This window comes from Bactrocera oleae, chromosome 6, assembly GCF_042242935.1.
Source record: "Bactrocera oleae isolate idBacOlea1 chromosome 6, idBacOlea1, whole genome shotgun sequence".
NCBI lineage: Eukaryota > Metazoa > Arthropoda > Insecta > Diptera > Tephritidae > Bactrocera > Bactrocera oleae.
Genome location: NC_091540.1, coordinates 32,792,347 through 32,805,348, shown reverse-complemented (window position 1 = coordinate 32,805,348; position 13,002 = coordinate 32,792,347). Strand labels below are relative to the sequence as shown.

General features: G+C 37.2%; 1 long non-coding RNA gene across 1 annotated transcript; it reads left to right on the top strand.

The window, feature by feature from the left end:
• Nucleotides 1-9,249: 9,249 nt before the first annotated feature.
• Nucleotides 9,250-12,166, top strand: LOC118682353 (uncharacterized). The gene is made up of 3 exons (XR_004978140.2): nucleotides 9,250-9,406; nucleotides 11,147-11,439; nucleotides 11,506-12,166. It is a non-coding gene; the product is annotated as an uncharacterized lncRNA (long non-coding RNA).
• Nucleotides 12,167-13,002: the final 836 nt, after the last annotated feature.

Sequence of the window (13,002 nt, the reverse complement as noted above, 5' to 3'; positions counted from 1 at the left end):
CTCGCGATTCTTGGAAACACGTAGCGCAACAAGTGGTAGTGAGAAAACTACATATGTACAAGAAAAATTTGTTAACAGTACATAAATTTGGCGTGAGTACATACATATAATAACATACTTGAGTTTGTAGTGGAGTGTGAGGGGTTATATGATAATACTGAAAAACAACAAAGTAGAGCATTGTGTCAAATCACACTCGATTAAATTATATATTTGTAATTATGAATGAGTAATTCACTATTTGCTTACGAGAGAATTGTCTCTTCACGTTTTCAATGAAAAAGAAGCTTCCGTTGAAATGATCGGTGAAAGCATATTATAGCATAATTAGAGGCGCACATATAAAAAACTCTCAACTTTATGAAATTATAATAATTGAATTTTGAGGTATTGAAGTAAATTACACAAAGGGTTGGTCTATCCCATGCTCCAACTCTGTCTCGTTTAATTTTGGGGTAAGCGCGAACGAAAGATAATGGTTTACAATGCAGTAAAAAATTCATCGTTTTCATTATGGACTAATTTATAAGGTATAAACATAAACGCTTCGTTGTTCTTGGAACAATTCGAAAGAAAAACCAATGAAAGGCTTATATAATTGTAATCTGTCAATTAATTATTCTTCTTCGGAAAACAACAGCATATTCAGTTCGTTTAGTTTTTTTAACAGATATAAATGTTTTGAGTTTTCCTTTTCAATAACTACAACTATTTAAGACAAACAATTTCAAAAGTCAAAACACAAACGCTTTTAATTTTTTCACCAAACCTTATAACATTATGTCTAGAACAGCATTTATTAAGCACTGAAGTAATTAAATTTGGTTTCACTCACCGTTAAAGACGTTATTAAAAAACCAAGTTGATATAAAATCGAATTTAGGCGAAAGCGAAAGATGCGCTGTACTTCGGACGAATCGTTGCGAAAAAAGCGAGCGGGATCCTTTTTTTAGTCCCTTATATATTTCTTGATGTCTTCATGGTGGTGTGATCGTGGTGATTTTGTATTTGTGTGCGTGTTGGTGTACGGTGTAGTGATGTGGAATGTATGGTAAGTAGGTGTGGTGATGTGGATGTGAATTGATGTGGTGTACAGTGTCTTATGGTGAGGGGGGATTGAGTGGTCATTAAGCCATTCCGGCCCCCTTAGGCAAATGATTAGCCTAGTATTCGCTGCAGCTGTTATAGCGTTGCCACAACGCTGCTCAGACCCGTGGAACGACGTGGTTGCGGTCTAGGCTGTCGACGCCGTATTGATGTGGCATTTGGCGGGTGTACCGCACGAGTTGAGGTCTTGTTGCGCGGCTTCGAAGGGAAGGTGGCCGACCAACGTCGCGCCTCGAGATGCGATGAAGTAGTGTGTGATGTGGTCTGCTGCAAATTTGGCACAGACCCGTGGACACACACTCTTGAGTCCCATGCGTGTGCGATAGGCAGTTTAGACAGTGCCTGGGCAACTTGCGGTCGTTGCAATGGTCGCATACTTCTGAAAATCCAACAATGTTGCAGGCGATGTGGGCGCCGACAAATGGGACATCGTATACGAGGTGCCTCTGAAGACGGCGATGATAGCGTCGGTGAAGGTCGCGTTCCACTGCGAGGAACTGGTGCTGACATCGGTGTCGTTGCAGGTGCGCTTGCAGGGGCAGCTGCAGCTGCAGATCGGGGCGTTGGGGTAGGCCCCGTGCGTGGCACGTTGGTAGCCGAACGCACAGTTGGCGTGGGAGTAGTTGGCGTATCCACATCCATGTTAATCTGTATGAAAGAGTTGTTTAATTATGCAGATTTGTCATATAAAGGATATGGATGATGGTGCCACGTTATGTGGCATGAATGGGTCATCGTATTGATCGACCATTTTTTTATTAGTTATTTGTTATTTTTAACGGTTATTAACGAGTTTTTCGGTTTTTGCTTCTTGATTTGATTATTTTATTGTATTGCGGTAGTATCGGTTGATTGTTTGCGATTTGGTGTGTCGCAATTATCGGCGGTTGGGAGAAAGCATAGGTTTACGAGCGGTCTGGTTAGCGTTCCGCTTTGCGTCCGAAGAGCAACTACTCGTATGTGACCGTCGGAGCCGTAATGTAGCTTTTCTATGCGCCCCAGCCGCCATTCGGTAGGAGGTAGACAATCATCATTGATGATGACACAATCTCCAAGTTTTGGTGCTTGTTCAGGAGTCTTCCAACGGTATCGTTTGTGGAGATCCTTTATGTATTCTTCTTTCCATCGGCGGCTGAAATCGTGATGGAGAATTTTAATTCTTTCCCAGTGATTAAATAAGGATAGTGACTCCACGCCTGGCTCAGGTATGGCCAGAATGAGTGTTCCTTTGAGAAAGTCCCCTGGAGTTAAGGCTGTGAAATCGGAGGGATCTTGCGAGAGGGTTGTGAGAGGCCGTGAATTGAGAACGGCTTCAATTCAAATTAATAATGTCGTGAATTCTTCGTAATTGAATTTGTAATTTCCAGCTACCTTTTTGAAGTGGAATTTGAAGCTTTTTATAGCTGATTCCCATAAACCACCCATATGAGGATCGCTTGGAGGGATGAATTGCCAATAAATGCCTTGGGGCACGTACTTTTGTACAATCTCAGGTGAGACTTGTTTGATAAAGTCCACAAACTGTTTTTCGGTGGCTCTTTGAGCGCCGATAAAAGTTTTACCATTATCGCTCATTATCTTCGATAGAAAGCCGCGTCGACCGACGAAGCGAGCAAATGCCGCAAGGAAAGCCTCCTTCGTCAGATTAGTACAAAGCTCAAGGTGCACTGCTTTTGTCGTAAAACATGAAGCATTAATATGTGGATATAATTGATGAGTAAATTGAGACTTCTCTGGTACAATTATAGGATGGCGTTCATTATACGTTAGGCTTGAATTGGCAAGCCGCCAATTCGCACGAAGCAGACCTTTCGTGTCTAGGAATGGGTTAAGAACTAAGAGTGAACTCCTTTTGTCAATGGGTTTTGATTCTCTTAATAGTGTTAAATCGCGGCTGAAGTAGCGCATTTGAGTTGATGCGATTAGAGTGACCTTTGCCTTTGGCAATTCTAGGTGCGTCAATGTATCGCATTGGGGATATTCTGAGGGAACTAACTTAACTTTAATTTTAAGTCGTTCTATGAACTTTAACATATATGCGATTACTCTTAGGGCTCGGGAGAACGATGAAAATCGCTCAAGGATGTCAGTATCCTCCACTGATGTGTGAAAGGAGTCGATTTTTCGACTTTCTGGGGCAATTATATTGCGCATGGGCGATTGTGGCCAAGAATCAGGAGATTCTGTTAACCATCGGGGACCATTCCTCCAGAGGGTGGTGGTGGCAAGGTGCAGGGGTTTGCACCCTCTTGTACCTAGATCCGCTGGATTGGCAGCACTGGCTACGTGTCGCCAGGTGGCTGATCCTACTAGGTCAAGTATTTGAGACGGTCGATTGGAAATATACGTCTTCCATGCATATGGTGGTTTTTCTAGCCAGGCTAGTACAATTTCCGAATCGGACCACAGATATAGTTTGTATTTTGCACCGTTTAAATGCATTCGCATAATGGATACTAATTTGGCTAGTAGTAGCGCTCCACACAGCTAAAGTCGTGGTAGACTTATTGTTTTTAAAGGAGCTACTTTTGCTTTTGCTACTAGTAAGGGGCTTGTGGTCGCAATGTCGCTTTGTGTGCGTAGGTATATAGTGGCGCAATTTGCCTTTTCAGAGGCGTCACAGAAGCCGTGTAGCATAGTTTACCCATCGTGGGATTTGTATCTGTGAGATATGGTTTAGATTGTTCGCAAACTGGGACCACTTTTCTAAACGAAGTGGTTTTACTTGTTCGTCCCAGTCGGTTTCATGTAGCCATAATTCTTGTATTAGGATTTTGGCTTGTATCATAACTGGCAAAAGCCATCCTGCGGGGTCGAAAAGTTTTGCCACAGAGGATAGAATTTGTCGGTTCGTTATGGCGGATAATGCAGATATTGACTCTGCAGTGTATGAAAACTGGTCAGATATCGCATTCCATTGGATCCCCAGAGTTTTTGTTGTACTTTCCTTTTCGAATTTTAGGAAATTAGTATCTAACAAAGACTGTGACTTCTAGACAAGATATCGTCTACATATGTTTGTGTTTTTAACACCTGGGTTGCCAGAGGAAATTCTGACTTGGTATTTTCTGGCAATTCGTGCAGTGTTCGAATGGCTAAATATAGAGCACAGGTGAGGCCACGGGTAACTGTTTTCAATTTATAGTCGCAGAGTGGACTATTGGGAGATTTTCGGAAAATAATTCGCTGAAAATCTTGATCTTCTTTATGTACGACTATTTGTCTATATATTTTTCGACGTCTCCGTTAAATACGTATTTGAATATACGCCAATTTAAAATGAGTAGCATTAAATCTGGTTGGAGCGTGGGTTCCGTAAATAGGATATCATTTAGGGAATTCCCCGAGCTGATGGATCTTCATGCATGAAAGACAACTCTTACTTTAGTTGTTTTTTTGTCTGGTTTTATCACTGCATGATGCGGCAAGTAAAATGAGTAGTATTTGCCGTTAATGATTTTTTCACATGGGCTTATTTCCTCCATGTGGTCTAAATGGAGGTATTCTTCCAACACACCATCATATTCTGGTGTAAGTTCGCCCTTTTTAATAAATTTTTTTCCATACTTTGAAACTGCTGTATTGCAGAGGGGCGAGAGTGACCTAAGGCGATTGTGTTGGGAAATTGTTGTTTTAGTCGTAGTCGTACGACGTACCGACCATTATTTCATCTAGTAGTTGTGGCTTTGTAAAAGTCTTCACAATAATGATCTTCTGGGGTTGTAATTGATATAGGGGAGAGCTCTTCTAACTCCCAAAATTTCTTGATTTTTAAAAAAGCTTCTATTTAAATTGTTGTTGCTACTGGTTTGCGGTCTATTGAAGCTTCTATTGCGGTCGTTTTGAACGTTTTTAATTCTAACTAGTTTTTGTCTACCCTTTCTGCTATTTCATATTAGGTAGTTAGAAATTCTTTCATTTGCTACCACGTTTGGCATTTTTTTCGAGATGAGAGCGATTGCTCCCGCAAAAGTAACGATTTTTCTGGTAATGCTGCGGTGCATATATTTACCAGAATAGGGTCCCAGCTGTCTGTGGGAATGTTTTGTGTCGATAAAACCGACAAACAATTAGAAACAGTGGATTGTAGTCTAATATATCCATCACTTGTTTCTTTCTGAATTTTAGGCAAGTTCATTATTATCGTTACTTGCTTATCGACCAATATTCTTTCATTTTCGTATCTTTCTTTCCAAGCCAGATTGAAATTATCGTCATTTAGTACGAACTGTTTGACTATGACGCCTGCTTGACCTTTCGTTTTGCATCGGAGGTGATACAATTTTTGTGCATTTGATAATTTTGGGTGGTGTATGTAAACGGCTGTAAACATGTCCGGAAAGGACGGCCATTGTTCATAACCACCGTGAAAGATTTCTGTATCACATGCGGACACCTTGAGATGAAAGCCTGAATTTGTCTCTTGACGTTAAATTTGTGGCAGCTCTACTCTCAGTTGTGGAGTAGATGCAATTGCTTTAATTAATTTTAATTGATCCGAAATCATTGCTTTTGTTTCTTCAAACTGGTCTAAGCAGTTTTCGTACTTGGCGTAAGCCTAAGATTTAAAATTCTTCATTCAGATTCTACTATTGCGTCATATGCAGCTTGGAGACTTGTCCAGAAATTATCACGATTTTCCTTTTTGATTTCTAATACCGATTCAGAATTGTCCTGAATCGGCGAAGATAAAAATCGAGTGCAGTATCGTATTAGATTGTCCTCTCAGAGATAAATTTGGTTTATGAAATATCTTTCACCCGTTTTGGTTTTGTAGTACCTTGCTTTGAGCATGTAGCTTCTGCAGGTGTACATGGACTCTTTTCTTCAGAAATCATTTTATGTACTTTTAGATACTGTGTTATTTTCGATTCTTTTGAATCTGAGCTGATTTAGAAAATAGTGAAATAAATTTAAAATTCCTCAGTGTCGACCGATGGAATTCAAGCTTTAATTTTAACTTCCATGTATGTATATAACCGCAAACTCTTTTAGTTAATAAGAGTTTTTAATTAGAATTAAGTTTCTTAAATACGCGGATTTAGTTTTTTATAATTACTGGTTATTTTTTAATTTATTAACATTCGGACTTGTATTTATTTATCGTTTTTATGTCCTTATATAGGGGTATGTAGGTACACCCTAATGCGTGGACTTGTAGATATGTATTTATGTACTTGAGTAATTGAGAGCTCGTTAAAGAGATCAATGCACTTTGTACCTAGGTATACACGAATTATTGTGCTGAAATGTTTGTGCGCAATCCTGCTTGTGTTTGTTTGCCAAAGAACAAGGGGTATTGCGGGATATTTGCCAAAATGGACTTTGAAGAAATTTTTATTTGAGAATTTTTTTATATTATTGTTTTTAGCTTTCTTTTAGCAAAATAAATTTTTTTTTTGTATAATGAAACTATTTATTTATTTGTTGCTATGATTTAACCGCACCGTTTAGTTAATTTTAAAATAACCGATATTTAAATGATTAAATTAAATAAAAATATGTATTTGTACCCACTGTATATGGGGTATGTGAGCATAGGCAGGTCGTATGCCTTTATTTTTCGGCGTGAGAAAAGAGTGTGGAGAAAAAAATAAAAATTGTAATACACAGGTATTTTACCGACTGCGCTTATGTTAATATATTCTGATATAGTTGTATATTTAAAAAAAAGTGAATGTTTAGTTAAGATTTATCGGTAAATGCAATTTGCATATTGTTTGCCGATTGAATGTATATATATGTATGTTAGTATTTTTGTCTTTTTGCTGTAGATTCTAGCTGTAATTGTTATTGTGCCTTTAGCTTACTTATAGTTACGCAGCCCTGCTTATTGCTTTATTAAGCCTAAGGGGTACTGCCGGAAATTCTTTGCAAGTAAATACTTGAATTTTTATTTTTTATTTTGTGGTTGTGTATATATATATATATACAAATGTAAGCGCATAAGTTAAGGCAATCAATAATTTGTTAATATAATATATCTGTAAATATAATTATATATGTATATAAGTATATTCACCCGCTTTTTTTTGTTTTTTTTTATGTATCGGTTTTTCGGAATTTTCCGTTTAAGTATAAGTATATAGTACTCAAATTTTTAGATCCGTTTTTTTTTTTTATATTTTCCGTTAACGTTTCCTGTACCCGTGGTTTCAAACTGTTAAAACGGATTTTTCTAGTCTTAATCATATACAGGATTTACAAACATACATATGTAATAAATAAAAAAATGAAAACGATACACTTACTTTGTCTCGCCTCAATGGGGTTTTGGAGAGAATGTATGTGTTTTTTTTTTTGAGGTTTTTTTGTGTTTGCCCATTTTTCCTTAACGCCAGCTGTTGCCTGTTGTGCAGCTCTCTCCCTGTGTTTTTGGATCTATATATATTTTGTTGTTAATCCCGCGCCCGTTTGTTTTTGTGTTTAAGTATTTTTTGATTTTATGTTTTTGTTTTTTGGCACATTTAATGTGTTTTGCCGCTATTCCACTTTTATGTTATATATGAACGTGTATGTGTTCGAACATATGTTGGGTCACTGAACTCTTAACTTCACTTTTTGCATTCTTATGTATGTATGTATATATATATGTCCATATATTTTCTTTATATGCACATATAACATTTATATATATATTTCTATATATTACACTGCACTTTTTGTTTTTTTGTTTTTTGTTCACTTTTTGGCACCGCACCTTTGTCACTGCACCCGTTATTTTATACTTTCGAAACCTGTTGCTACAGAGTATAATAGTTTTGTTCACCTAACGGTTGTTTGTATCACCTAAAACTAATCGAGTTAGATATAGGGTTATATATATATAAATGATCAGGATGAAGAGACGAGTTGAAATCCGGGTGACTGTCTGTCCGTCCGTCCGTCCGTCCGTCCGTCCGTCCGTGCAAGCTCTAACTTGAGTAAAAATTGAGATATCTTTATGAAACTTGGTAGACATGTTTCTTGGTACCGTGAGACGGTTGGTATTGCAGATGGGCGTAATCGGACCACTGCCACGCCCACAAAACGCCATTAATCAAAAACAAATAACTTGCCATAACTAAGCTCCGCAATAAGATACAAAACTGTTATTTGGTACACAGGATCACATTAAGGAGGGGCATCTGCAGTTAAAACTTTTTTTGAAAAGTGGGCGTGGTCCCGCCTCTAATAGGTTTAATGTGCATATCTCCTAAACCACTAATGCTATAATAACAAAATTCACTAGAAGCAAATGTTTTTAGCACTTCTATTGACGGTGTGAAAATAGTTGAAATCGGGTGGCAACTCCGCCCACTCCCCATATAACGGTACTGTTAAAAACTACTAAAAGCGCGATAAATCAAGCACTAAACACCCCAGAGACATTAAGTTTTATCGCTAAAATGGTATAAATTGGCTTTATAGGAACCGCGTTCAAAATTAGTCAGTGGGCGTGGTACAGCCCACTTTTAGGTGAAAACCCATATCTTGAGATCTGCTCAACCGATTTCAACCAAATTCGGTGCATAACGTTATTTTTATGTTTCTATGTCATAGTGCGAAAATGGGCGAAATCGGACTACAACCACGCCTACTTCCCATATAACACCATTTTAAATTCCATCTGATTCTTTCACTTTCCACTATGCATATCAAGCAACAATGATTATATCGGGGTAAAACTTTGCGTGAATAATGCGATTAAAGTATGCCACCTTGTGGCCAAAAATTGTCTAAATCGAACCAAAACTGTTTAAGCTCCTAAGTACTAAATATGTGGACCCCAGTGCCTATAGTTGACCTTCTACCGAAAATATCAGTCAATCCACAAAGAAATCTCAAACGAGTATACCATTTGACTTTGCGAGAGTATAAAATGTTCGGTTACATCCGAACTTAGCCCTTCCTTACTTGTTTTTTTTACTGTTTGTTAATTTTTTTGCATTATTTTGCACATTATTTGTTGTTCACGTTACAATTTTTTGTTCACGTTATTTTAATTTTTTTTTCTTTTATGTTTAACAACCCATAGTGCCGTCCACTAGGGCTCGAAATACCATAATTAAGCACTGAATTTATTAAATTTGGTTTCACTCGCCGTTAAAGGCATTAATAAAAAACCAAGTTGATAAAAAATCGAATTTAGGCGAAAGCGAAAGATGCGCTGTGCTTCGGACGAATCGATGCGAAAAAAGCGAGCGAGATCCTTTTTTTAGTCCCTTATATATTTCTTGATGTCCTCATGGTGGTGTGATCGTGGTGATGTTGTATTTGTGTGCGTGTTGGTGTACGGTGTAGTGATGTGGAATGTATGGTAAGTAGGTGTAGTAATGTGGATGTAAATGATGTGGTGTACAGTGTCTTATGGTGAGAGGGGATTGAGTGGTCATTTAGCCAAACATATTTAAGGAGGGAGTAGGATTTTAAACTTTTTTTTCGAAATTTCATTTCGATTAAAGCAAAATTGACGAAGTTATGAGTATTTTTATACCTGTTTCATACCATATGGTTCAAAGTTGGTGCTCCTCATAACTTCTAAACACCGATCCTTTAGAAATTTCGAACGCTACTTCTATTCATACTTGTTAATAATTTTAATTTATTTCTTCCTTAATAGTATATTAACAGGAATATTTGGGAATAGAATAGAAAAAAGGGGCTTAAACAATTTTGGTTATATACAATACAATTTTTGATCACAAGGTGGCACACTTCAAACGCAATATTCACGCAAAGTTTTACCCAGATACAATCATTGTTGCTTGATATAACATAGAAGTACAAAAAGAATGTCATGTACCGAATTTGGTTGAAATCGGTTAAGCAGATCCCATGATATGGGTTTTCACCTAAAAGTAGGCAGTGCCACGCCCACTGTCTAATTTTGAACGCGATTTCTATAAAGTAACCTCATACCATCCCTGAGTTAAAATTTAATTAATCTGGCGTGTTTAGTGCTCGATTTATCGCGTTTTTAGTAGTTCTTAACGTACCGTTATATGGGGAGTGGACGGGGTTGTCACCCGATTTCACCAATTTCCACACTGTGGATAGAGGTTCTAAAGTTCTCAGTGAATTTTGTTATTATAGCTTTATCAGTTTAGGAGATATGCACATTAAACCTATTAAGGAGCGGGACCACACCCACTTCCTAAAAAGAATTTAAACTGTAGACGCCCCTCCCTAATGTAATCCTGTATAGCAAATCACAGTCTTGTATCTCATTGTGAAGCAAAGTTATGGCAATTTATTTGTTTTTGATTAATGGCGTTTTGTTGACGTGGCAGTGGTCCGATTACGCCAATACTAACCGTCTTACGATACCAAGAAACATGTGTACCAAGTTTCATAAAGATATCTCAATTTTTACTCAAGTTACAGCTTGCACGGACGGACGAACAGACGGACGGACAGACAGACAGTCACCCGGATTTCAACTCGTCTCTTCATCCTGATCATTTATATATACATAACGCTATATCTAACTCGATTAGTTTAGGTGTTTGTATAACCTAACCAGGTTGCGAGAGTACAAAATATAGTGCATTCTGTTAAAGAATAATTAAGCCAGGTGTAAAAAAAAGTACTATCAAGAAGATTGTTAAAAAAAATTCAGACCAAGCGGATGAGCAATTTCTGATTCCACCGACTTTGAAAGTTCTAACTACTTATGAAGGCTAGGCCAACATGTAGACCGATTTCATTCATATTTGCCGTTGACCGACATATACGGTATAAAGTCAAGTGGAAAGCGGCAGTCCTGAACCAATTTCAACTATTGTGGACACCACACTATATTTTTTCAGGATAAGTTCATTGGAATATCTTATACATTGACTGATATTTTATTTGTTTTAGGAAAAATCGAGAATTAGGATTGGACCCAACCTCCCCCTGCCTTACTGTTCCTGAAATTTTTTGTGAGAGAGTTTTTTTACTCTTAGATAGTTAGCTATACTTATGAAATGCTACAATGTATTATCCATCAGTCCAACTAAATGAATTTTAAAAAATTAAATAATTTTCGAATTATTTTTGTTTTTGGTTAAAACAGAAAAAAACATAATACGTCTAAGCGATTGGCTCTAGATAAATCCAAACAGTCAACTAAGCCCACTATGGAAAGAACACTTCTAACACCTAAAATAACCGGACGAGTATCAATTGAATAACATGCTTTGATTTCCTGGCAAAAAATACTCCTAACATCGTATGCACATCTATGGATTGATCTACTCGCGGTTCATATAATGAAGTAAAATCCTTAAATGACAGAATGAATCTGAATGGAGAAGATGAGAGTACATACCTCTTACCTAAATATTTTAAATCGAAAATCCATTTAAGGTTTTATAGAAATTGTTATACAAAACGAACTCCATCTTTGCCTTCATCCTATCGATATACTTGTAGGTACATCCAACCAACTAATCTTCTCAAGCCACCACTACATCAAAGTGAACTTGTTTACAGAAACACAAGCGAACCGTTCCCACTAGTAGACGTATGAATGCGTACTGCGATAATCCTTTCAAAGCCGAAAAACTGCATTTAACGCAGTAATAATTCAGCACCAGACGCCATTCATCATCACGTCAAACCGCCTCCGCCTCTCCCTCCGCATCGCTTCAATGCGAGCTGAACCAAGCCATTATTGGTCATCTGCTGCACTCAGTTGCCCAAGCCGACGCAATACTCAGACAAATGCCGAGCTTAAATAGAAGAACTCAGCTTAAATGTGTTGGTCATGTTGCAAGGAAATTCACTGCCGAGGTGTATAATATGTGAGAAGAAATATTCAACTGCAATGCGGAGTAATGTTGAGCATCATGAAAAGCGCATTTTCATAGACAACTGCGCTGAAGACATTAATTTGATTTTCGAATAAATGAGTGAAATATTCGCAATTCGCTCGAAAGTAGGTCAGGTAATACTAATAACGTTCGTGGAAATAACAAAAAATTTCCAGACACAGCATTCAGTAATATCCATATATTTAAATTAGTTTAATAATTGGCAGAAGCACTGAACCATTTTCTTTAAATTTTATAGTATACCAGTATAATCCAAGAAAATAAACGGTATTAACAGTACTAAATATAATGTATGACAATTATTAAGCTTACATATATGAATCTGTTTTAATCGTTTAGTTTAGGCGTGGCACAACCCTATTTAGAGGAAATTTTATATTTTCAAAAGAGTTCGATCAAATTTAGTTCAAGTCATTCTCCTAATTCTTTCTTAAATATTCTCTTGGACAAATCGAACCAAAACTACTTCTACTTCGCATATAAAACTAATTTGAGTCCGAGTTCATCTGGTCTTGCACAAGAAGATTCAAAAATTACACACACAAAATCAAACAAAAATATTTATTTCGGTTGTACCAAAGCTAGAATACCCTTCACAAATAAAGAAATTTCCATACAAAAACTTGATTTTGATCGTTCAGTTTGCATAACACCTATTTGCTATAGTGAGTTGGAAAATAATTTATTCGTGAAGATATCTCGCTAAATAAAAAAGTTTTCCATACAATAAATTATTTTTGATCGAAAAGGGCGCGTGCAAAATTTCAGACCGATATGTTCAACACTGCGCGACTAGTTCGCGTATATACATACGAACCGAATACCGGATATGACTGAATCAAGTTAGCTCTTCAAGCTGATAATTTATATATATACATATACACAAACGTTTCCTTCCGGGTGTTACAAACTTCGCGGTTCCGACAGTTTAGCAAGATTTTGGGAAAAAGGACGTGTGCAAAATTTCAGATCGATATCTAACGGGTGATCGAAGTAGGGGTACTTTTTTCAATAGCCTTTTTTATGACAGATATCGCGTGAGTCGTGTCAAGCTGTCATGTTATTTTTGTTCAGTATTCTTTGACATTTCATTATG